This window comes from Salmo salar, chromosome ssa03, assembly GCF_905237065.1.
Source record: "Salmo salar chromosome ssa03, Ssal_v3.1, whole genome shotgun sequence".
Lineage (NCBI taxonomy): Eukaryota > Metazoa > Chordata > Actinopteri > Salmoniformes > Salmonidae > Salmo > Salmo salar.
In genome coordinates this window covers 24556705-24579910 of record NC_059444.1, presented here as the reverse complement: position 1 = coordinate 24579910, position 23206 = coordinate 24556705, and the positions used below count along the sequence as shown (strand labels likewise).

Below are 23206 nucleotides of genomic sequence, written 5' to 3'. Positions count from 1 at the left end.
TCTGGTCAGGTTCCTCCGTTTCCAAGACAGAGAGAAGATACTGCAACTCGCAAGAGCCAAAGGGGACATCACCTTCGATGGCAAGAGGGTCAGCCTTTTCCCGGATATGAGTGCCGATCTCGCCAGACGTCGCAAGCAGTTCAGACCTGCCGCCAAAGCACTGAAGGAGAAGAACATCACCGGCTACCTCATCCACCCTGCGCGGATGAAAGTTCAGTACAAAGGCCGATGCCATATCTTCAACACACCGGGAGAAGTATTCACTTTTCTCAAAGAACCGAACCGCGACTGAAAAACGGTCTCTCTGGGGGATAAGATCCAATCTGTTTGTTTTCTCTTATCTGGACTGATCTGCTGATATCGGATCCGTCTACCCCGCTATCCGGTCGCTATAATTGATTTGTACATTTTCAACTAACCGTTTTTCCCCGGGGTGAGTTCTATTACATTTACAGGAGACTATATTTTGGTTTAGTCAATATCCACTGGACGAAGCAATAAGTGGGTTTAGGCCCACCGCTTCCCCCCCTTCCTAAAGAGGCACATAGGTCACTTCTGTGTTCAAACCAAAGTTGAAACATTTCCTGACTATTTACATATGAGAGATTTCCATTCGGTTACATATTTCAAACCCAACCTATGCTTAATCCACTAAAATATGTCACATTCAACGTAAAAGGCCTTAACAGCCCGATTAAAAGGAAAAGAGTCTATACATACCTTAAGAAATTAAAGGCCGATATTGTGTTTCTACAAGAAACACATCTTACAGCCAGCGAACACAAGAAATTGAAGAGGGAATGGGTAGGACAAGTTTTTGCGTCCTCTTTTAACTCCAAAGCAAGAGGAACTGCAATTTTGATAAGTATACACATCCCCTTCTGCGTCAACAACACCATCTCTGATCCCTCGGGCAGGTTTGTCTTGGTGCAGGGGCATATGTTTTCAGAGTCTTGGACCCTGCTGAATATTTATGCTCCTAACTTCGATGACCATATGTTTATACAGAATGTCTTCCTTCAGGTCGCTCAAGCACCACCAGGATGGCTACTGGTTGGAGGAGATCAAAATTTTTGTTTAGATACAGTCCTTGATAGGTCCTCGGATAAACCCTCCCTTCTTACCAAAGCCGCCAAGCTCACCATGTCATTCATGAAAGATCTTAATTTACTAGACATCTGGAGACAGTTGCACCCACAGGATAGGGACTACTCTTTTTATTCACACCCACACAAGACACACACACGCATAGATAACTTTTTACTATCGACCCAACTGTTTCATAGAGTGTTAGATATCGAGTATCTCCCCAGATTGCTTAGCGACCATTCTCCTCTGGTATTATCAATCTCCATTCCTAACAAGGTAAACGGAGCATATAGATGGAGACTAAATCCTACACTCCTAAAGCAACCAGAATTTTGTGCATTTATCAAAGAGCAGATCAATATTTTTACTTTGACAAACAAACCCTCTGCTCCTGACAGTTTCATTCTTTGGGACACATTGAAAGCCTATCTGAGGGGACAGATCATTTCCTATACTAAAGGGTTGAAGAGAAAATACGGTGCGGAACTGAATGTCCTTGAATCTGAAATCTCTGAGCTGGAGAAAACCTACCAAAGAGGCCCGACTAAAGATCTATATAGGCTTTTGGTAAATAAAAAACTGAAATATAATATTCTGAACACATATCAAGCTGAGAGGGCCATCACTAAATCAAAACAGCGTTATTACGAGCTTGGAGAGAAAGCTCACAAAGTACTGGCATGGCAACTGAAAGCAGAGGAAAGTAAGAGGACAATTAATGCTATAGAAACCCTTACTAATGAGATATCTTTCGACCCTACCGAAATTAATAATACCTTTAAGAAATACTATGAAGACCTCTACACTTCCCAATCAAGCGATGATCTGTCGGAGATCGACTCCTTTCTCTCCTCTCTCAACCTCCCATGCCTGTCAGAGGAAGACAGAGAGCGCCTGAGTGAAAACTTCTCTGTTCCTGAATCGGTGCAAGCCATTAAATCCTTACCTTCTAATAAATCTCCTGGGGAGGATGGCTTCCCTCCAGAGTTCTATAAAGAATTTAGGGAGCTGTTGGTCCCCTACCTCATGGAGGTACTTAAAAAAGCCGGGGAAGACAACTGCTTTCCAGAGTCTTTCTCTCAAGCAGTGATTACTGTAATCCACAAGAAAGGGAAAAACCCGCTAAAGTGCGCCTCCTATAGACCAATCTCTCTCCTTAACACAGATTGTAAACTGGTCACCAAGATGCTATCTAAGAGACTGGAGTCATGTCTTCCCCTGTTGGTCAACCCAGATCAGACTGGCTTCATAATTAATAGACTGTCCTCCAATAATCTCAGAAGGTTCTTTGATATAATTCACCTTGCTAACAAAAACAAAATACCTAGTGTCGCAGTCTCCCTCGACGCTGAAAAGGCCTTTGATAGGGTTGAATGGCCATACCTCTTTCGCGTCTTGGAAAAGTTTGGTTTAGGTACCGTTTTTGTAAATTTGATAAAATCACTCTACAAATCTCCTAAAGCTAGGATTGCTACCAATGGGATTACTTCCTCCTCTTTCCCTCTCTATAGGGGGAACAGACAAGGTTGCCCAATTAGCCCCCACCTCTTTGCCCTCGCCATCGAACCGTTGGCTGAGGCTATTAGATCGTGCCCTGACATACATGGCTTTGAGGTGGGCCCCCATACCCATAAACTATCACTCTTTGCGGACGACCTTATCTTATTTCTAACAAACCCAGAACACTCCCTCTCTCACTTGCAGATCCTACTACAGTGTTATAGCTCTTTCTCTGGATATAAGGTTAACTTCGATAAAAGCGAAATCTTACCGCTGTCTGTCTTTGACCATCATACCATCAAGCACAAGTTTCCTTTTCGATGGTCGCCTCTGGGCTTCACATATTTGGGCATAATGGTGGATGGTAACCTGAACAACCTCTATAAACTTAATCTGGCCGGCTTGTTGCAGAAGGTGGAGGGTGACCTGTGTAGGTGGATGGACTTGCCTCTCACCCTACTGGGTAGAATCAATGTGATTAAAATGAATATCCTGCCCAGATTTCTATATTTGTTTCAATCTCTCCCTATCCCTGTGCCCGCAGCATTCTTTTCCTCTCTTGACAAGCTGACCAGACGGTTTATCTGGCATGGCAAAACCCCGAGGGTTAGCCTGGACAAACTGACCCTGGATTACGGTCAAGGGGGGCTTAAACCTCCCCAATTTTAGAATGTACTACTGGGCTGCTCAGTCTAGGTTTCTGGCTCAGAGGTTTGACAATGGTCCCTCCCCCTCATGGTTGAACATTGAAAAGCTTGAGATGAATGATGACACGGGGGCAGAATTGTTTTACAAATGGGACACAAAATCTATAAAAACCATCACAGACAACCCTTTAATCATACATTCTGTCCTGGCATGGTGTAAACTGCATGAGCTGTTCGGACGAGGGGGATTTCTCTCCCCTAAAACCCCTTTATGGAACAATAGATTGATCCCTATGTTTTTCCAGAATAGTAACTTTAGACCATGGTCTGATAAGGGGATAACTCTTCTGGAACACTGTTATGAGGAGGGAGTTCTTATGTCTTTTGAACAGCTGAAACAGAAATACCACTTGTCTAACAGGGACTTCTTTAGCTACCTACAACTACGAGACTTTATTAGGGTGACTCTCAAGGGACAATGGAACCTACCTAAGATGTCACCTATTGAACAATTCTGCCATGCAGACCAACCACTACTCAAGACCATTTCCCGTGTTTACGATGCTCTAATGTCAGTACTAACACTGCCTGAGCTAGATAAACCCCGACTTAGATGGGAAACAGATCTGGGTATTGATCTTGATGAGGGCCTATGGAGTGACCTATGCAGGGATGGTGTTACATCCACATTGAACTCCAGATACAGATTGATCCAGTTTAATTTCCTCCATCAGCTCTATATCACCCCATCTAGACTGCACAAGTTCAATTCTGATATCTCCTCCCTATGTTTTAGATGTGGCTCAGATGAAGGAACATTCCTCCATTCCACTTGGCAGTGTTCAAAACTACATGGTTTCTGGCAGGGGGTATGCGATACCATATCCTCAATCCACGGGGTTGCATTCCCTTTAGACCCCAAGGTCTGCCTACTGGGTAACTATACTAACACCAATCTTAGGCAAAGTCATACTATAAAGCTAACAGAAATATTGCTAGCGATTGCCAAGAAATGTATTGCCTTGAAATGGAAATCGGATTCCCCCCTACCAGTGGCAATGTGGCTATCGGAAGTTAATAGTTGTATCCCACTGGCGAAAATCACTTACTGCTTGAGGAATAAGTTAAAGACATTTTACAGAATTTGGCAACCTTTTATTGACTATATGGAGAATCTCCCCCCACACCACATTGATTGAATCTCTATATAATTCTTATATAATGTTTCACACGTAATGTATAATATGTAGCTTACAGCAGGTGACCATATGAATCAATGTCTCATTATTATTATTAATATTAATTTTATTATGATTTATGTATCATGTATGTTTTTTATGTATTATGTATGCCCGTATATATAATTTTTATTTTTTATTACGCTCGTCTGTTACCGTCACTTTGTCCTTTGTTGTCTAACATATTTTCACTTTTGTTTTGAATGTTCTTAATTGGAAAATGCAAAAATAAAATATAAAAAAAAAAAAAGAGGCTCTCCGCTCTGCCAAAGCTGCAGTGGCGATTTTAGCATGTAAATCTTTGTGGGGCAAAAAAAAAAAAAGGTAAGATGCATGCCAGCAAAGCCACTACACTACACAACACAACACGAAATAATACATTAATTACACTATAACGGTGACAAACGGTTCCCACAAACTGTTAGGGCCTACATAAAGCTGTCCCAACAGCAGTCCCAACATCTTACCACTGCTACACCTGGCTATCAGCGGAGCCTTGTCTGACAGCGAAACAGTTCATTCAGCCTCATTTACTGCCTTTAAAAAAAATATAGCTTATATGGCTGACTTGCTTAAACAAATGTGGTTTCTAATGACAATTGAGATGTACAAACTATTGCATAAGGGGACGACAAGCGGAAAAGAGGCAATACGTCATTTAAATTAAAACATTAATGAGCGAGCTAGGATGGACGTAGTCAATATAACTACTTGTTTAGCACTTTTGAAATGTACAGCGACAAAATTCAGAACATGGGCCGTTCTTACAGTGTTCTCCCTGTACACAAAATCAGAACCATAGGATAAATAAAGGGGGCATATAAGCAGACAATGAAAGCTCTTACAATATTCGATTATTACATTTCTCTAAAACAGGTTATAGGCTAAATGTGCACCACCAAGTCAGAACAGTAGGTGAAATTAAGAGGGGTAAATAGACCAAATTATTAAGGTGAGGCACATGGGCTACTAACATCTTACTTCACAACATACACTTAGTATTACTTTCTTAGCTACAATATACATATCTCCCTGGCATATTACATCATTTATGCAGCAGCATACAAAACATTTTTGGAATCACCTTGTGCTGTGCTCACTTGAACAGGAAGGTGGCGCAGCGGTCCTTCGTGGGCAAATTTTGCCATCAAAGTCTGGTATTCTCTGGATTTATTGTGCTTTCAAAACAAGTGTGAACTCGGGAAAAAACAAGGTTGATAGAGGAGGAGGAATGGGCCAAAATTCACCCAAATTATTGTGGGAAGCTTGTGGAAGGCTAACAGAAATGTTTGACCCAAGTTAAACAATTTAAAGGCAATGCTACCAAATACTAATTGAGTGTATGTAAACTTCTGACCCACTGGAATTGTGATACAGTGAATTATAAGTGAAATAATCTGTCTGTTAACAATTGTTGGAAAAATTGGTTGTGTCATGCACAAAGTAGATGTCCTAACCGACTTGCCAAAACTATAGTTTGTTAACAAGAAATTTGTGGAGTGGTTGAAAAACTAGTTTTAATGACTCCAACCTAAGTGTATGTAAACTTCCGACTTCCCGGAAGTTTACATACACCTTAGCCAAATACATTTAAACTCAGTTTTTCACAATTCCTGACATTTAATCCTAGTAAAAATTCCCTGTCTTAGGTCAGTTAGAATCACCACTTTATTTTAAGAATGTGAAATGTCAGAATAATAGCAGAGAGAATTATTTATTTCAGCTTTTATTTCTTTCATTACATTCCCAGTGGGTCAGAAGTGTACATACACTCAATTAGTATTTGGTAGCATTGCCTTCAAATTGTTTAACTTGGGTCAAACATTTCAGGTAGCATTCCACAAGCTTCCCACAATAAGTTGGTTGAATTTTGGCCCATTTCTCCTGACAGAGCTGGTGTAACTGAGTCAGGTTTTTAGAGCTCCTTGCTTGCACACGCTTTTTCAGTTCTGCCCACAAATTTTCTATAGGATTGAGGTCAGGGCTTTGTGATGGCCACTCCAATATCTTGACTTTGTTGTCCTTAAGCCATTTTTGCCACAACTTTGCAAGTATGCTTGGGGTCATTGTCCATTTGGAAGACCCATTTGCGACCAAGCTTTAACTTCCTGACGGATGTCTTGAGATGTTGCTTCAATATATCCACATAATTTTACATCCTCATGATGCCATCTTTTTTTGTGAAGTGCACCAGTCCGTCCTGCAGCAAAGCACCACCACAACATGATGCTGCCACCCCCGTGCTTCACGGTTGGGATGGTGTTCTTTGGCTTGCAAGCCTCCCCCTTTTTCCTCCAAACATAACGATGGTCATTATGGCCAAACAGTTCAATTTTTGTTTCATCAGACCAGAGAACATTTCTCCAAAAAGTACGATCTTTGTCCCCATGTGCAGTTGCAAACCGTATTCTGGCTTTTTTTATGGCGGTTTTGGAGCAGTGGCTTCTTCCTTGCTGAGCTGCCTTTCAGGTTATGTCGATATAGGACTCGTTTTACCTGTGAATATAGATACTTTTGTACCTGTTTCCTCCAGCACCTTCTCAAGGTCCTTTGCTGTTGTTCTGGGATTGATTTGCACTTTTTGCACCAAAGTACGTTCATCTCTAGGAGACAGAAGGCGTCTCCTTCCTGAGCGGTATGACGGCTGCGTGGTCCCATGATGTTTATACTTGCGTACTATTGTTTGTACAGATGAATGTGGTACCTTCAGGCGTTTGGAAAATGCTCCCAAGGATGAACCAGACTTGTGGAGGTCTACAATTTTTTCTTAGGTCTGTGCTGATTTCTTTTGAGTTTCCCATGATGTCAAGCAAAGAGGCACTGACTTTGAAGGTAGGCCTTGAAATACATCCACAGGTACACATCCAATTGACTCAAATGATGTCAATTAGCCTATCAGAAGCTTCTAAAGCCATGACATCATTTTCTGGAATGTTCCAAGCTGTTTAAAGGCACAGTCAACTTAGTGTATGTCAACTTCTAACCCACTGGAATTGTGATACAGTGAAAGTGAAATAATAAGTGAAAAGTGAAATAATCTGTCTGTAAACAATTGTTGGAAAAATGACTTGTGTCTTACACAAAGTGGATGTCGTATCTAACTTGCCAAAACTATAGTTTGTTAACAAGAAATTTGTGGAGTGGTTGAAAAACTAGTTTTAATGACTCCAACCTAAGTGTATGTAAACTTCCGACTTCAACTGTAAATAAGGTATTTCTGTTTTGTAGTTTTAATACATTTGAAAATATTTCTAAAAACCTGTTTACACTTTGTCATGATGGGGTATTGTGTGTAGATTGATGAGGGAACAATTAATTTAATCCATTTTAGAATACAGCTGTAACGTAACAAAATGTGGAAAAAGGGAACTGGTCTGAATACTTTCCGAATGCACTGTACATACAATACTGTTACACTTTCCTACGGAGCAGCAAGGAGAACTGCTCCTCCTTACCTTCAGGCTATGCTCAAACCCTACATCCCAACCCGAGCACTCCATTCCGCCACCTCTGGTCTCTTGGCCCTCCCACCCCTACTCGAGGGCATCTCCTACTCAGCCCAGTCAAAGCTCTTCTCTGTCCTGGCACTCCAATGGTGGAACAAGCTTCCCCCTTGTCAGGACAGAGGATTCCCTGCCCGACTTTCAAAAACGTCTGAAACCCTACCTCTTTGAAGAGTATCTTAAATAACTCACGGTTCCCCCGACGATGGTAACTTTGAATGATTAGGTGCAAAGTAGGCATAGACATTTTCTTACCTTTAATTTAACCAGCTAGTTGATTGAAAACATATTCCTTACAACAATGGCTAAGAAAAGACTTATGGCGGAGAGAAGTCAAATGAGCCAATTAGAAGTGCCATTGCTAGAGAAATAAGCATTTCGCTACACCTGCGATAACATCCCCAAGCAAGAGGGCGAGAGGTGTGGAGAGTGGGGAGAGGTTTACAGATATGGGTGTTGACTTGTTGAAATCCATCAATGAAAGGCTTGCCAAACTTGAAATCTTGGATATACTACGAGAGGACATCAATGCATTATGTACCAGTCTAGAATTCAGCCAATGTCAGATTGATGATCTAAGTACTGTAGACTCTATTCATGGTAAGGTGGAGGTGGTGCAAAGGGAGAACAACTTAAAGAAACCTTGCTTGATGTACAGTGTCAATCAATGCGGGACAATCTAATCCTTTCAGGGATACCGGAGAATGACAACAGCAGAAGCTGTGAGGGCACTCTCCGAGACTTTATGTCAATTCAACTGAAACTGCCCACAGATGTCGTGCGTTATGTCACTTTAGAGTCTATAGAATGGGTAAGGCCTCTGGGAATAGGCCACAGGCTATTATTGCATGTTCTGAACATTTTAAGCAAAAGGAAATGGCAAAGAGCAGGGGCAGAGAACTCAGAAACACTGATTTTGGAATGAATGATCTCTTCCCTACGGACATCAATGAAAGGAGAAAAAACTCTGTATTCGATCATGAAGAATTAACGAGTCTCCTTGGTGCTGGATAAACTTTACATCAATGGGCAACTGTATCTGGACTCTAGAGTAACTCCCTGGCTATTTTAATCTCATGTTCAAATCTGAGTTTGTGTGTTGTAGTGTATCATGACAACTTCAACTATGACAAAGACATGCTCTATTGATCTTTACTGGACAAGGAAAGGGTTGCATATAGCTCATGTTAATGTACTATGTAGCTTTCCTAACAAAATACATTCATTTTTTAATAACTTGGTCAACATAAATCATTTTCATATTTTAGCTTTGTCCCGAAACGCATTTGGATGCCTCTGTAAATGATGGGCAAATAAACATTCATGGATATAGTCTACTTAGAAGGGACAGGAATATGAATGCACCTAACAGAACGAACTCTGAGGCTAGATGGGGGGCGATCAATTCACAAATGGTGTCCAGGGCACAGCTGGGAGCGGAGGGGGGTCGATAGCAGGCGGCAACAGTGAGAGACTTGTTTCTGGAGAGATTCATTTTTTTAATTAGAAGTTCGAGTAAAACAAACTTAGGGAGGAGGCTTCTGATGTTGACATGCATGAAACCAAGGCTTTTTCGGTCACAGAAGTCAACAAATGAGGGTGCCTGGGGACACGCAGGGCCTGGGTTTACCTCCACATCACCCGAGGAACAGAGGAGGGTACGGCTAAAGGCTATCAAAACTGGTCGCCTAGAGCGTTGGGGACAAAGAATAAAAGGAGCAGATTTCTGGGAGTGGTAGAATAGATTCAGGGCATAATGCGCAGACAGGGTTATGGTGGGGTGCGGGTACAGCGGAGGTAAGCCCAGGCACTGAGTGATGATAAGAGAGGTTGTATCTCTGGACATGCTGGTTATAATGGGTGAGGTCACCGCATGTGTGGGAGGTGGGACAAAGGAGGTATCAAAGGTATGATGAGTGGAACTAGGGGCTCCATTGTAAACTAAATCAATGATAACTAACCTAAACAACAGTATACACGGCATATTGACATTTGAGAGAGACATACAGCGAGGCATAAAGTAATCACAGGTGTTTATTGGGAGAGCTAGCTAGACAATAACGGGTTTGACAACAGCTGATCAACAGGTAAAATGGCGATGACTGGGCAGAGAGGGTCGGTTAACTTCACACAGAGCCTGAGTTCGCGGCTGGGGCCGCCAGATAAACAAAAAATAAACAGAATTGAGTACCGTGATTAATGGGCAGTCCAGCAGGCATCAGCTATGTAGCCAAGTGATCATAGGGTCCAGGGGGCAGCAATAGATGGAACAGGGAAGCCGCGGAGTTGTCGCTACTACGCTAGCACGCGTGCGACACGGCGTTTAAAGTTAGTAGCCCGGGGCTAGTAGAAGCGTCTGCTCCGACGTCCGACAGAGGCCGGTTGAAGGCACAGCGGATGGAGTATTCGTCGGCAGACCGGTCGTGGTGGTGCGGCGGGGCGCCGTGTCGACAAAGGATCCAAGCCAGATGGCGAAAGAGGTATTGTAGTTGTAGTAATTTAGTTTGCTAGCCGGAAGATGCGCCTGGCTCACGGCTAACTGGTGCTAGCTTCGGGGCAGGGGCATTAGCCACTATAGCCACTCGGTAGCAGCGGTGATCCTGTGCCAAGGTCCAGAGCTTACGGCGGGGATCCGGTGGAGTAGTGGTGGAAATCTGTCCTTTGTTCTGATGAGTCCAAATGAGAGATTTTTTGGTTCCAACCACATCTTTGAGAGATGCAGAGTAGGTGAATGGATTATCTCCAGATGTGTGGTTCCCACCTTGAAGCATGGAGGAGGTGGTGTGATGGTTTGGGGGTGCTTTGCTGGTGACACTGTCAGGGATTTATTTCGAATTCAAGGCACACTTAACCAGCATGGCTACCACAGCATTCTGAAGCGATACACCATCCCATCTGGTTTGCGCTTAGTAGGGCTATCATTTGTTTTTCAACAGGACAATGACCCAACACACCTCCAGGCTGTGTAAGGGCTATTTGACCTAGAAGGAGAGTGACGGAGTGCTGCATCAGATGACCTGGCCCCCACAATCACCCGACCTCAACCTAATTGAGATGGTTTGGGATGAGTTGGACCGCAGAGTGAAGGAAAAGCAGCCAACAAGTGCTCAGCATATGTGGGAACTCCTTCAAGACTGTTGGGAAAGCATTCCAGGTGAAGCTGGTTGAGAGAATGCCAAGAGTGTGCACGCTGTCATCAAGGCAAAGGGTGGCTACTTTGAAGAATCTGAAATATAAAATATATTTTGATTTGTTTCACACTTTTTTTTAGTTACTACGTGATTCAATGTGTTATTTCATAATTTGTAAATATTCATTATTATTCTACAATGTAGAAAATTGTAAAAATAAAGAAAAACCCTTGAATGAGTAGGTGTGTCCAAACATTTGTCTGGGACTGTATATAATATTTTTTTTTTACAAACATTTAAACATTTAATTCATTTCATTGCCCATTCTCAGTTCAACCTACATAGCTGGATAGATCAATGGAGATTGCTTAGCATGAGAGAAAAAAAGAGACATCTTGAATTGGAATCAGTACATAGGTGAGATGTATTCATTCAGAGCACAAAAATAATCTAACATTTTGCAGATGAAAGTCAATGAATGTCATGGCCAAACCAACATTATAGACTGCTTATGGAACAACAAAAAACAAAGAAAGCAGCCTGTGTGGAAGAACATCACGTGTTATGGTGATATTTATCAACAGATGAAGAGAGTGAACAACGTAATTCAGAAGTACAGAAACGGTGGCTAGGTTAATGACAGAACAATTGATGTCAGCTAGCTAACATTACGTTCTCTTCCAAGTCATCACGTATTGTTAGAGTCTCAGTGTGTTCTGTTATCAATCTGTGATGTAAGATTCAATCATTGATGCATGAGCTCCCATGTGCCACAAAAATCAGTGGGTAATTTACCTTTGTGGATGCTAGCCTAAGCCCATCACACTGCAATTTGTCATTGAGAGAGCATGTCCCTTCTAGACGAATTAGCATATTCTGATATAGTGACGTAGGCATTAAACCTTCTATTCATTCCATTTTCCAATCAAATATATAATTTGACTCTTTTCTCACCTAACAACAATTTTATTTTCTTCCTCAGAAGTGTTGTAGGCCTGCACGCAGTTACATATAAAATACAAACTAGCCAGGCCTAGAAAAGGGCAACATTTACAAGTGAATGCATAGCATAGCTGACATTATACCGTTGTATAGCAGAAAAGACAAGATTAAATAAAGATGAAATATTAGCGCTGAAATCTTATAAGAAAAACAGCCCATACGTCAGTTCCTTTTTTTTCAAGTTTCTCTTTTATTATATGAAATACCTGAATCGAAACTTCAAGTACACAAATTCTGTGAGAAAAAAAGGTTCCCTTTAAAACTTGTCATTTTAAGATGAACCTTTCCACTTCCCACAACTTTTATTTCTGGATGATACATTTGTTATGACACATCAGCATTCAGTATTCTACCGGAAGAATGGGCATTATTTCCAGGTTGTCCCCATTGAAAGTTAATTATGGACTTTTTCAGCTTGGTCCAGCACAATTGAGTTTGGTCCTCTAGAATCTATTGTGCTTTCAATACTGTACATGGGGAGAAGACACATCCGGGGAACAGACAATTTTGATGGGAACAAACTATAAACAAAAACAATGAATAATGTTTACAACCCAATGTGCTGCAGACCAGTCCAGCTGGTCTGGCCCTGTCCCTGACCAAGGCTCCTGAGGCTTTCACCTGGCTGTGACCGACTGATGATCCCTGACTCCACACAGACATTTATCACACACTTTTACATTATTAAGTTGTTTATTTAATTAGTTATTTATTTATGTGGACTGTACACTGCAATTCAGCTCTAAACTGCCAATGTTGTACACCTTGACAATAAACTAAAACATTGTGAATGGTAGAGTTATGGTATAGTACTTACCTGCTTTCGAATCATCAGACATACCGTGGATAATTTAATTTTACAATACACTTTTGCAACCATACCCATATGCCTATTGCATTGTTGGTGGAGTAGAGAGGTTATTTCTTGGTGATTTTTTATTTCTAGAGCGGCTATTTCTTTCTTGATCAAGACCTTTGTTAATCAAATAGATAACGTTGACGTACGACGCCTCCTGGCAACCATGTTCAAAGACCACCGCATTAATTCTTCCGACAACAACAGCCGAGTTGCTACCCCAAATTGCATGATAACAGTGCCTAAATTGATTCATCTCCACGGTCATTTTCTGTGGATTATTTCGCTGCTCTAACAAGGCAGTAAAGACAACGGGGAAAATATGTTTACAGATTCCCCGCAATCATGAAACGCCAGTGAGATAAGACTCAAGAACTGTCAGAAACGCGAAGAAACCTTTTTGCCCATCAAGACCTGAACCCAGACAGCTGTCAGGGTCTGCTAAGATCATTTCATCACTGGTAAATCAAGTCTGATCGATTTCGAGTTTAGTTTAACTGTTATGCTAACCAGGCGTTAACAGCAACACTAAATTAGCCAAAATTAGCTAGCTAGATAGCTTGTAGTCTAGCGTGTGTTGAGTGAGTTTCAAGTTTTAGGGAAGCATTTTTTTCACCATAAAAAGGCACCTTTATAACAAATGATTGCATGGCTATATCATTGCATTTGCAGACTAATGTAAGCCTACTGTTCCTAATGTGATGAGTAGATTGGATAGTGATAATTTAGGCTATTAATAAGCGCGTAGTGGCATAGGCTATATCAGATAAATATATTTCCTTTGCACAGGGAAAATGTGGTCTTTGATAAGCGTGATGCAATTCTACTGCACTTTACTCTACTGAATCTGACAACATATCAATAAAAACGAAGTTGTCTTGAATGCAACCATTTAATTTGACAAATGCTGGATCCCTTCTACCCATGACCATGAAAAGGGGAGAAGCAAATTATTCAATATGACGTCCATATCGCCTGGAGGACATTGTCCAAAACAACTCCATTGGTGATTATATATTCACATGATAACCCATTGATAATTTGCTGAGAACTTTATTCATAGGAGGGAAAATGTATGTACATTACAGCATAGGACAAAGGCCTCAATGGGATAGGACAACATGCTGTGTTGACTATTGTGTTTCAGCCCAACAATAGATGTCATCTTTATATGACACTAAAACCCCTGAATGAATTAAACACAACCAAACAATTTAAGAGCCCTGATGGTATAGGTGACCCAAAGAAGTGCTATTCTAACATCTAACATTTGTTTATGTACTGTAGGTTCACTAGCTGACCTCTATCAAGACACCCATGTCAACTGGATTCCCACTGTGAAGATGAGCAATGCTGCAGCAGCATGAGTTTCTACTTCTACTACTTTGTCCTTTTCCAGATATTTAAACAGACATCTCTGTTATATGAGATGGTAGTCATATGCTGTGCTTTGGTCAATCTGAATGATTCTGTTGTGCCATTTGAGTAGAGCACCTTTTTTAACTAGGCAAGCCAGTTAAGAACAAAGTCTTATTTACACTGACGGCCTAGGAACTGCCTTGTTCAGGGGCAGAACGACATATTTTTACCTTGTCAGCTTGGGGATTCGATCTAGCAACCTTTCACCTTGTCGTCATGACAAAAGTGCCCCCTTAAACCATAGGAATATAAAAAAAATATTTGGAACGTGTAAAATACTATTGCTTATGATATTGTAAACATACTGTACTTTAATAATAGGCTATTGTATGGGTGAAATAAAAAATCTCTGCTTTGCCTAGCCCCATTGAATAAAAAAGTATTTCTTATAGCCCAACTATTTTTTTTATTTTACAATTTAAACACATTTAGCATAGACAATGTAATTGTTGTGGTAGTCTTAGGCAAACCATCTTCATTATCACAGTAGCGCCTCCAAGTGACACTCAGACCTTCTGGGAGAAAAGTATCTGGCATTGAACTTGGTGGTAGTAGTTGTATGTTTGAAGAGAAGGATCCAATCATCTCCTACTTCCAGACATTTCACCACCTAGATTACAAGGGTTGGATTTGCACTAAACAATTTCATGTGAGCACAAGGCATGTACCAAATCTAGTATAATGATTAGCCTCACATTGTCTACTGGTATTGTTTTTATATTGAGAACATATAGCTAAACAATGTGAGTTAAGCTATTCTCTACTTCAAATGCACAATGTCAAGGGGTGCATTGCAAATTCCCATAAGGTTAATGCCATCATACTGTAGGGCAGTGGTTCCCAACTCCGGTCCCCTAGTACCCCCAACAGTACAGTTTTATTGTAGCCCCGGACAAACACACCTGATTTAACTTGTCAACTAATCATCAGGCCCTCTGAGTTGAATCAGGTATGTTTTTCCGGGGCTACAGAAAAAAATGTGCTGTTGGGGGGTACTCAAGGACTAGAGTTGTGAACCATTGCTGTAGGCCTATGGCTGCATTGGCATTGCATTCCGTTATCAGCTGCAAAATGGGTTCACATGGCTGATATCCTGAAAAAATTATGACAATCAAATAAAACTAATTGGAGAGCTTATGACAAGGTAATGTTCATTTGAGAATACAACACAGAAACAGACATTGGAGACCGATTCCCTTCCTCTCTTTATTGCAAGATTGTGATGTTATTAATCAACATCGAAACTAGTTTAAATACTTAACTTCAAAGAATCAACACTTTCATATCATTTAAAGGTGTACAAGTAAGCTAATTCATATGTAAAGTTTAGACATTTTAGTAACAAGTAGGTTATTACTAAATAATAATTTCAAGTGAAAAAATAAAAAAGTCAATACCAGAGGTGGCCAACCTCACTCCACTGATCCCTGATCTACTGGGTGAGTAGACTTCCATTCCAGCCCAGCAATAGCACACTTGATTATTAACTAATTGGGTTTGATACATTGAATCAGGTGTGTTAATGCTGGGCTGAAACAGAAGCGTGCACACCCACCAGGGTTGGCCTGTTCCAGTTGTAATAGGTTTATACATTGTGTGACTTTTAAACTGTATGTGCTAATATAGGTACACATATAATCCATGGTATACAATCATTCTCTTGGGACATTCATTGGGACCTCTTCATCTGCAGACAGGGTTTCACAGCTCTCTGTATCTGAGGACAGAAAACGTCAAAAAGAAACCTTACACTCAAATTATACAGTCGTGAATATTATGTTGCTATATCTCTCTGTCCTCAGCTTTTCTCGCTAGGGACTGGAACTGGAGAATATTTTCATAATGTCCTCCCACAAAGGTACATGCTCTATCCTGAGTAGCCTACTCTCCCTTCTCTGACAGCTGGAACTGCTAGCTAATCCTTTCACCCTCTTCCATGGCTGTTAGCTAGCTAACTACCTAGCTACAAATGCATTTAGAGTTACAACGATAAATACATCAAGATAGCTAGCTAACATGAAATTAGCTAACTGGTGATATTTAATTGACTTAGCTAGCTATACATTATGTAAAGTTAGCAGCTCAGTCGAGTTAGCCTGCACAAAAAGTTTCTGTAGCAAACCAATAATACACGGCTTTTGATCATTGTCAAAATATATGTATTTACTTGAATAAGTTCTCCCACTGCCTCCGTTTTCTGGGTCCTTACAAAAACGAAATAATGGGCAATCTTCCTGAAGTTTCAGGTGGTAGCAAAATGCAGCCAGCCATGTGTACGATTGGAGGACTTTCAACATGGCGCTGGTACGGTTGCTAGGTGATTTGTGACGCAAATGCTAGGCCTCTATAGTGCCTGATTGTCTTCCTGCAGCTGTCTCCTTAGTCTTATTCAAAGCCTGGCCTTTGGGAATTGAAAGTCGTTTTGATAGATAACACTATGTAGTTTTATATAACATGTCCATAACAAGTTTGTGGGTAAAAGCCTGTGTGGCGTTAAGAGGTCAGCAAAGTGTCACTGTATGTGTCATTTGAAAAACCCTGTGTGTCGAAATCGGTTGCAAGCCCTCAGCAGAACATGATGTTGACAGCCTGACAGACTATATGGCTATCTATGATACATGATTTGATAAAGGCTTTAAATAAGGCATTGGATTCAATGGATGACATTTCTATGAAAATATCCCTTCATGTATTCTATCTGTCATCATTACTCATGTGTATATGTTTGTTTTCTTACATTAGCTTGCTGAATAGCAAAATGCATTAGTGGACTACTCAGCACTAACACCACCAAGCCAGAAAACACAAGAGTCTTTTCAAATGTAATTCTTCAAGGCTTTTTGTCACTTATGTAAGCACTAATAATCAATATGGTTGGGGTTTTCAAGTCAACAACCTCAGTATTTTTGGTCTACACAACACTGTACATCACTGTTGGCCTACATACAGTGCATTCGGAAAGTATTCAGATCCCTTGACTTTATCCACATTTTGTGACGTTACAGCCTTATTCTAAAATTGATTAAATTAATTATTCCCTCATCAATCTACACACAATATCCAATAAGGACAAAGTGAAATCACTTTTATTTTTTTACATTTTTGCAAATTTGTTAAAAATAAAAAACAAAAATACCTTATTTACATATGTTTTCAGACCCTTTGCTGTGAGACTCGAAATTGAGCTCAGGTGCATCATGTTTCCATTGATCATCCTTGAGATGTTTCTATAACTTGATTGGGCTCCACCTGGGGTAATTAAATTGATTGGACATGATTTGGAAAGGCACACACCTGTCTATATAAGGGCCCACAGTTGACAGTGTATGTCAGAGCAAAAACCAAGCCATGAGGTTGAAGGAATTGTCCATAGGGCCCCGAGACAGGATAGTGTCGAGAAGGTCCCCAAGAACACACAGTGGCCTCCATCGTTCTTAAATGGAAGAAGTTTGGAACCACCAAGACTCTTCCTACAACTGGCCACCTGGCCAAACTGAGCAATTGGGGGAGAAGGGCCTTGGTCAGGGAGGTGACCAAGAACCTGATGGTCACTCTGACAGAGCTCCAGAGTTCCTCTGGGAGATGGGAGAACCTTACAGAAGGACAACAATCTCTGCAGCACTCCACCAATCAGGCCTTTATGGTAGAGTGGGCAGATGGAAGCCACTCCTCAGTAAAAGGCACATGACAGCCAAATGCCACCTAAAGGACTCAGACCATGAGAAACAAGATTCTCTGGTCTGATGAAACCAAGATTGAACTCTTTGGCCTGAATGCCAAGTGTCACGTCTGGAGGAAACCTGGCACCATCCCTACACTGAAGCATGGTGGTGGCAGCATCATGCTGTGGGGAAACTAGTCAGGATCGAGGGGAAGATGAACAGAGTAAAGTACAGAGAAATCCTTGATGAAAACCTGCTCCAGAGCACTCAGGACCTCAGGCTGGGGCAAAGGTTCACCTTCCAACAGGACAACGACCCTAAGCACACAGCCAAGACAACGCAGGAGTGGCTTTGGGACAAGTCTCTGAATGTCCGTGAGTGGCCCAGCCAGAGCCCGGACTTGAACCGATCTAACATCTCTGGAGAGACTTGAAAATAGCTTTGCAGCGACACTCTCCATCCAGCCTGACAGAGCTTGAGAGGATCTGCAGAGAAGAATGGGAGAAACTCCACAAATATTTGTATTTATTTAAATAACCTTTATTTAAGTAGGCAAGTCAGTTAAGAACAAATTCTTATTTACAATAAGAACATTGGGTTAACTGCCTTGTTCAGGGGCAGAACAACAATTTTTTACCTTGTCAGCTCGGGGATTCGATCCAACAACCTTTCGGTTACTGGCCCAACGCTCTAACAACTAGACTACCTGCCGCCCTGTGTGCCAAGCTTGTAGCGTCATACCCAAGAAGACTCGAGGCTGTAATCACCGCCAAAGGTGCTTAAACAAAGCACTGTGTAAAGGGTCTGAATACTTATACTTATTTAAATGTTATATTTCATTTTTTTGTATTTTATATAAATCTGGAACATTTCTAAAAACCTGTTTTTGTTTTGTCCTTATGGGGTATAGTGTGTAGATTGATGAGGGGAAAAAAACGATTTAATCAAATTTGGAATAAGACTGTAACATATCAAAATGTGGAAAAGGTCAGGGGGTCTCATCGCTGCAACTCCCCTACGGACTCGGGAGAGTCGAAGGTTTTGAGCCATGCATCTTCTGAAACATGACCCTGCTAAGCTACACTGCTTGCTTAACCCGGAAGCACCACTGTGTCAGAGGAAACACCATCCAGATGGCGACCGAAGTCAGCTTGCACAGCCAGCTGTGACACAGCCTAGGATCGAACCCGGGTCTGTAGTGATGCCTCAAGCACTGAAATGCAGTGCCTTAGACCACTGTGCCACTCGGGAGGCCCTTGTTTTACCTATTTTTATCAAGGATTGAGAAATCCTGACTAACGTGGAAGCCATTGCCAACCCCATTAAGGAGGAGGAGCTCTACCACAGTCTCATACATGAAATTTATCCAAACCACTTGAGGTCAGTACAGAGAGTACGTGCACTCTGGCGTATATATCTTCTCAGTAAGGAAGCACGGGCAAAGCTTCTGATCAGAGGAATGACAGTCAGAGGAAAACATGTTGTGTTCAAACAGAATAATCCTTTCAGTTTGAAGTCGCATGTCTGACCAGAACTCAATTCAAGTTACAGTTAAAGAACTACCTGAATCAGCAGATGATAGTGTTGTGACTGAGTTTCTGGCTAAAGCTGGATGTAAGGTGGTGGGGAGAGTGATGAGGCGCATGATAAGATACAAGGGTCAACTCACAAACTGCTCATTTTGTGGATGTTGAAGCAGCACCCATCACTCACATAATACAGTCTAAACATAGATTGGTCCTCACTGGATCAAAGTATTTTATGATGGACAAGGCCCTGCGTGTAGACAGGACTGGCTGACACAATCCCACTGTAGAGGGGGTCAGGAGATGGGGGTCAGGAGATGGTAGAGTACAGTCCTACAGTCCGTGCTTCTACATCTGCATTGCTTGCTGTTTGGGGCTTTAGGCTGGGTTTCTGTACAGCACTTTGTCACATCGGCTGATGTAAAAAGGGCTCTATAAATAAATTTGATTGATTTATTGATACTACACTGGACAACATAAGGTACATAGAGGAAACTGTTTCACACTACATGTATGTGCAGGACAACAATCCTGTCCCTATGAGTAGGGCAGACGTATCACATATCCCAGCTGAAATGACGTGAGACTGAGGTGGAAGAGGATCATTTCTCAGCTCCCAAGGACAAAGGTGCAGTGAATGAACATTGGAGTTGGTACCTGGTGAGCCAGAGTACAACAATGACCTCTCATTTCAAGAAAAATAAGAAGAATAAGAGGAAAATGCTAAAAATGAAGCTGGGAACGTGGCTACTGAGACCAATGACAATCATAACCCAATAGAAAACTCTGAGGATAATAAGGGGCCCCAAAGGCGGTGGAACTCTCTGGGGAATACAAAAGAAGGCAGCCAAACATCAATGCTGGCCTCATTCAAACAATCCGGAATCAACAAACAGCCAAGCAGCCCAGGGTACCAAGCTCCCCATCAGAGTCTGGAGTTAGGACACCTGCAGAGAAAATGGCTAATATGGAGGATGTCATTCTGGGAGAAGTGCAGAAAAGTCTGCCTAAATAGCCATCCAGACTGAAATCATTGATGAATGGTGGCACATGAATGATTGAAATCATCTAGATTTGAGTAGCCTATATTATCTGGTTCAGAGAAGGACATTCTGTGTATGTGAGTATAACCTCTATCACTGACATGGCTTTTCAAGAGAATGAGCAATCTGCAGATAATCTCATTTTAATGCAAACTCTTGATACATGTCCCAAACAAAACTCGCCTTGGAGACAGAAACTCAGTTCCCTTAACCCAGCTATTAGAAAACATTGTACCATGAACCTTATTCAAACCGTTAATCGGGCAAACATTCTCTGGGACCCTTCTTCCAAGCCTAAAGGAATATTAGGAGGTCATCTGAATATTCATAGCATTATTTATAAGAGTGAACAGGTGGAACATTTACTGAATGACTCTAATCTAGATTTTTTTCTGTTTCTCTGAGACATGGCTGAATAAATCTAATCCTATTTCTGCCTTTAATGTTCCTGGATATTCCATATTCAGGAGGGACAGGGGAGAGGGCAGAGGGGGTGGATTGCTTATGTACATGAAAGATAACTGTAAATGCAATCATATCATATGGAAACATGCCAATGACCTTGAATGTATGTGGCTGAATGTCTTCCTCTCCCCTCGTATGTCTCTCACTATTTTGGGATTTTTGATTTATGCTTAAAGAATGTGATCATAAGAAGATCATCTTCATGAGCGATTTCAATAAAACTGGGAAAACAAAACTTGCAGGAAAAAACTCAGATCACAGACTATTTCAACTTGTCAAATAATACAAGGATCAACCAGAGTAACACATACATCCCAGACTCAAATTGATCTGGTGTTCACTAACAGACCTGATCGAATGACTAAGTCCACTAACTTACTAACTGGCATATCTGACCACAATGTTACATTGGTGGTTAGAAAGCTCACTAAAAAGCAATGGTGGAAAAAGTACCCAATTTTCATACTTAAAAGTAAAGATACCTTGAAAGAAAATTACTCAAGTAAAAGTGAAAGTCACCCAGTAAAATACTACTTAAGTAAAAGTCTCAAAGTATTTGGTTTTAAATGTACTTAAGTATCAAAAGTAAAAGTGTAAATAATTTAAAATGAGTTATATTTAGCAAACCAGACAACACCATTTTCTTGTTTTTAAACATTTATGGATAGCCAGGGGAACATTTCAACGCTCGGAAATAATTTACAAAAGAAGCATTTGTGTTTAGTGAGTCTGCCAGATCAGAGGCAGTAGGGATAACCAGGGATGTTCTCTCGATAAGTGTGTGAATTAGACAATTTTCCTGTCCTGCTTAGCATTCAAAATGTAACAAGTACTTTTGGGTGTCAGGGAAAATGTAAGGAGTAAAAAGTACATGATTTTCTTTAGGAATGTAGTGGAGTAAAAGTAAAAGTTGTCAAAAATATAAATAGTAAAGTAAAGTACAGATACCCCAAAAAACAACATAAGTACTTTACACCACTGCTAAAAAGAGATTTAAGAACCATATCAATGTGCAACACTACGATAAACAAATCCCGAAAAGTGAGCAGAATAACTACAATGCAGCTATAAGTCAAAATGACTGGTCTGATCTGTTATGTAGTGAAGACCAAGAGTCTGGATTCAGAACATTTCTGTCAGCTATTGACAAAGTGAATACCTCTTTTACCCGGAAATTTCAACATAAGCCAAGATGTAAAACCTCTCTACCATGGCTCAATGAGGACCTCTGGAGGCAGATGAGAGAACGGGATCATTCCTTTAAAAAAAGCACTGAAGTCTGGTCAGAATGATGACAGATGTATATTTACATCACTGAGAAATAAGGTGGTAAGGAAAAAAAAAAAAAAAGCAAAAGCAGAGTTTTTCTTCAGAGTGATCAATGAATTAAAAGGAAATGGCAAAGTGATTTGGGATAATCTAAACAAACTAACAGGGAGAGGAGCTGAAAAGTCCAACAACATCCTGAATTAAAGGTTAATGGGATTCTAATTCAAGACTCCAGTTTCATATCCACCAACTTTACAAATGTTTTTGTTGACTCTGTCAGGGAACTGGCTCAAAGATTTTCAACCAAGAGCACAGTTCTCACTCCCATAGATAATAATAAACCAATATTCACAATTCCTGAAATCGCAGCATCAGCAGTGGAGAGTATTATAAGCTTCTTCAGGAGCTCTACAAACAAAATATGTATTTGGATCATGACACTGTATTCCTGAAGCCACAAATATTATCTGATTGCCCCTATTGTACATCTAGTGAAAGGACCGATGCTGGAGATGAGAAGCAGGTACGGGGAGTTGAACATTTAATGCGGAACAGACAGGTAACAAGACAGGAACAGCATCAGCACACAGGTAACAACGACATATGAACATTAATGCTGAAGCAGAGAACAGAGCGGGGAACCAGACATATATAGGGAAGGTAATGACAGAAGTGATAGAGTCCAGGTCAGTCCAATAATCGCTGATGTGCGTGACGGGGGGAAGGCAGTTGTGCGGCGTCCCACCTGGGCGAGCCTGACGGGCCGTCCTCGGCACTGGCGCTGGGCAAGCCAGCTGGGCGTAAACTCCCGACGAACTGGCAGAGGCATGGGAGACTGGCGAGCTGGCTGAGGCAT

At 41.2% G+C, this 23206-nt stretch overlaps 2 long non-coding RNA genes across 2 annotated transcripts; one reads left to right on the top strand and one right to left on the bottom strand.

The window, feature by feature from the left end:
• Nucleotides 1-12948: 12948 nt before the first annotated feature.
• On the top strand, nucleotides 12949-14776 carry LOC123741622 (uncharacterized). Its single transcript, XR_006769094.1, has 2 exons — nucleotides 12949-13427; nucleotides 14254-14776. It is a non-coding gene; the product is annotated as an uncharacterized lncRNA (long non-coding RNA).
• Nucleotides 14777-15571: 795 nt separating this feature from the next.
• Nucleotides 15572-16798, bottom strand: LOC106599608 (uncharacterized). The gene is made up of 2 exons (XR_001327512.2): nucleotides 16553-16798; nucleotides 15572-16102 (listed from the first exon to the last, which is right to left on the bottom strand). It is a non-coding gene; the product is annotated as an uncharacterized lncRNA (long non-coding RNA).
• Between the last annotated feature and the right edge of the window lie 6408 nt (nucleotides 16799-23206).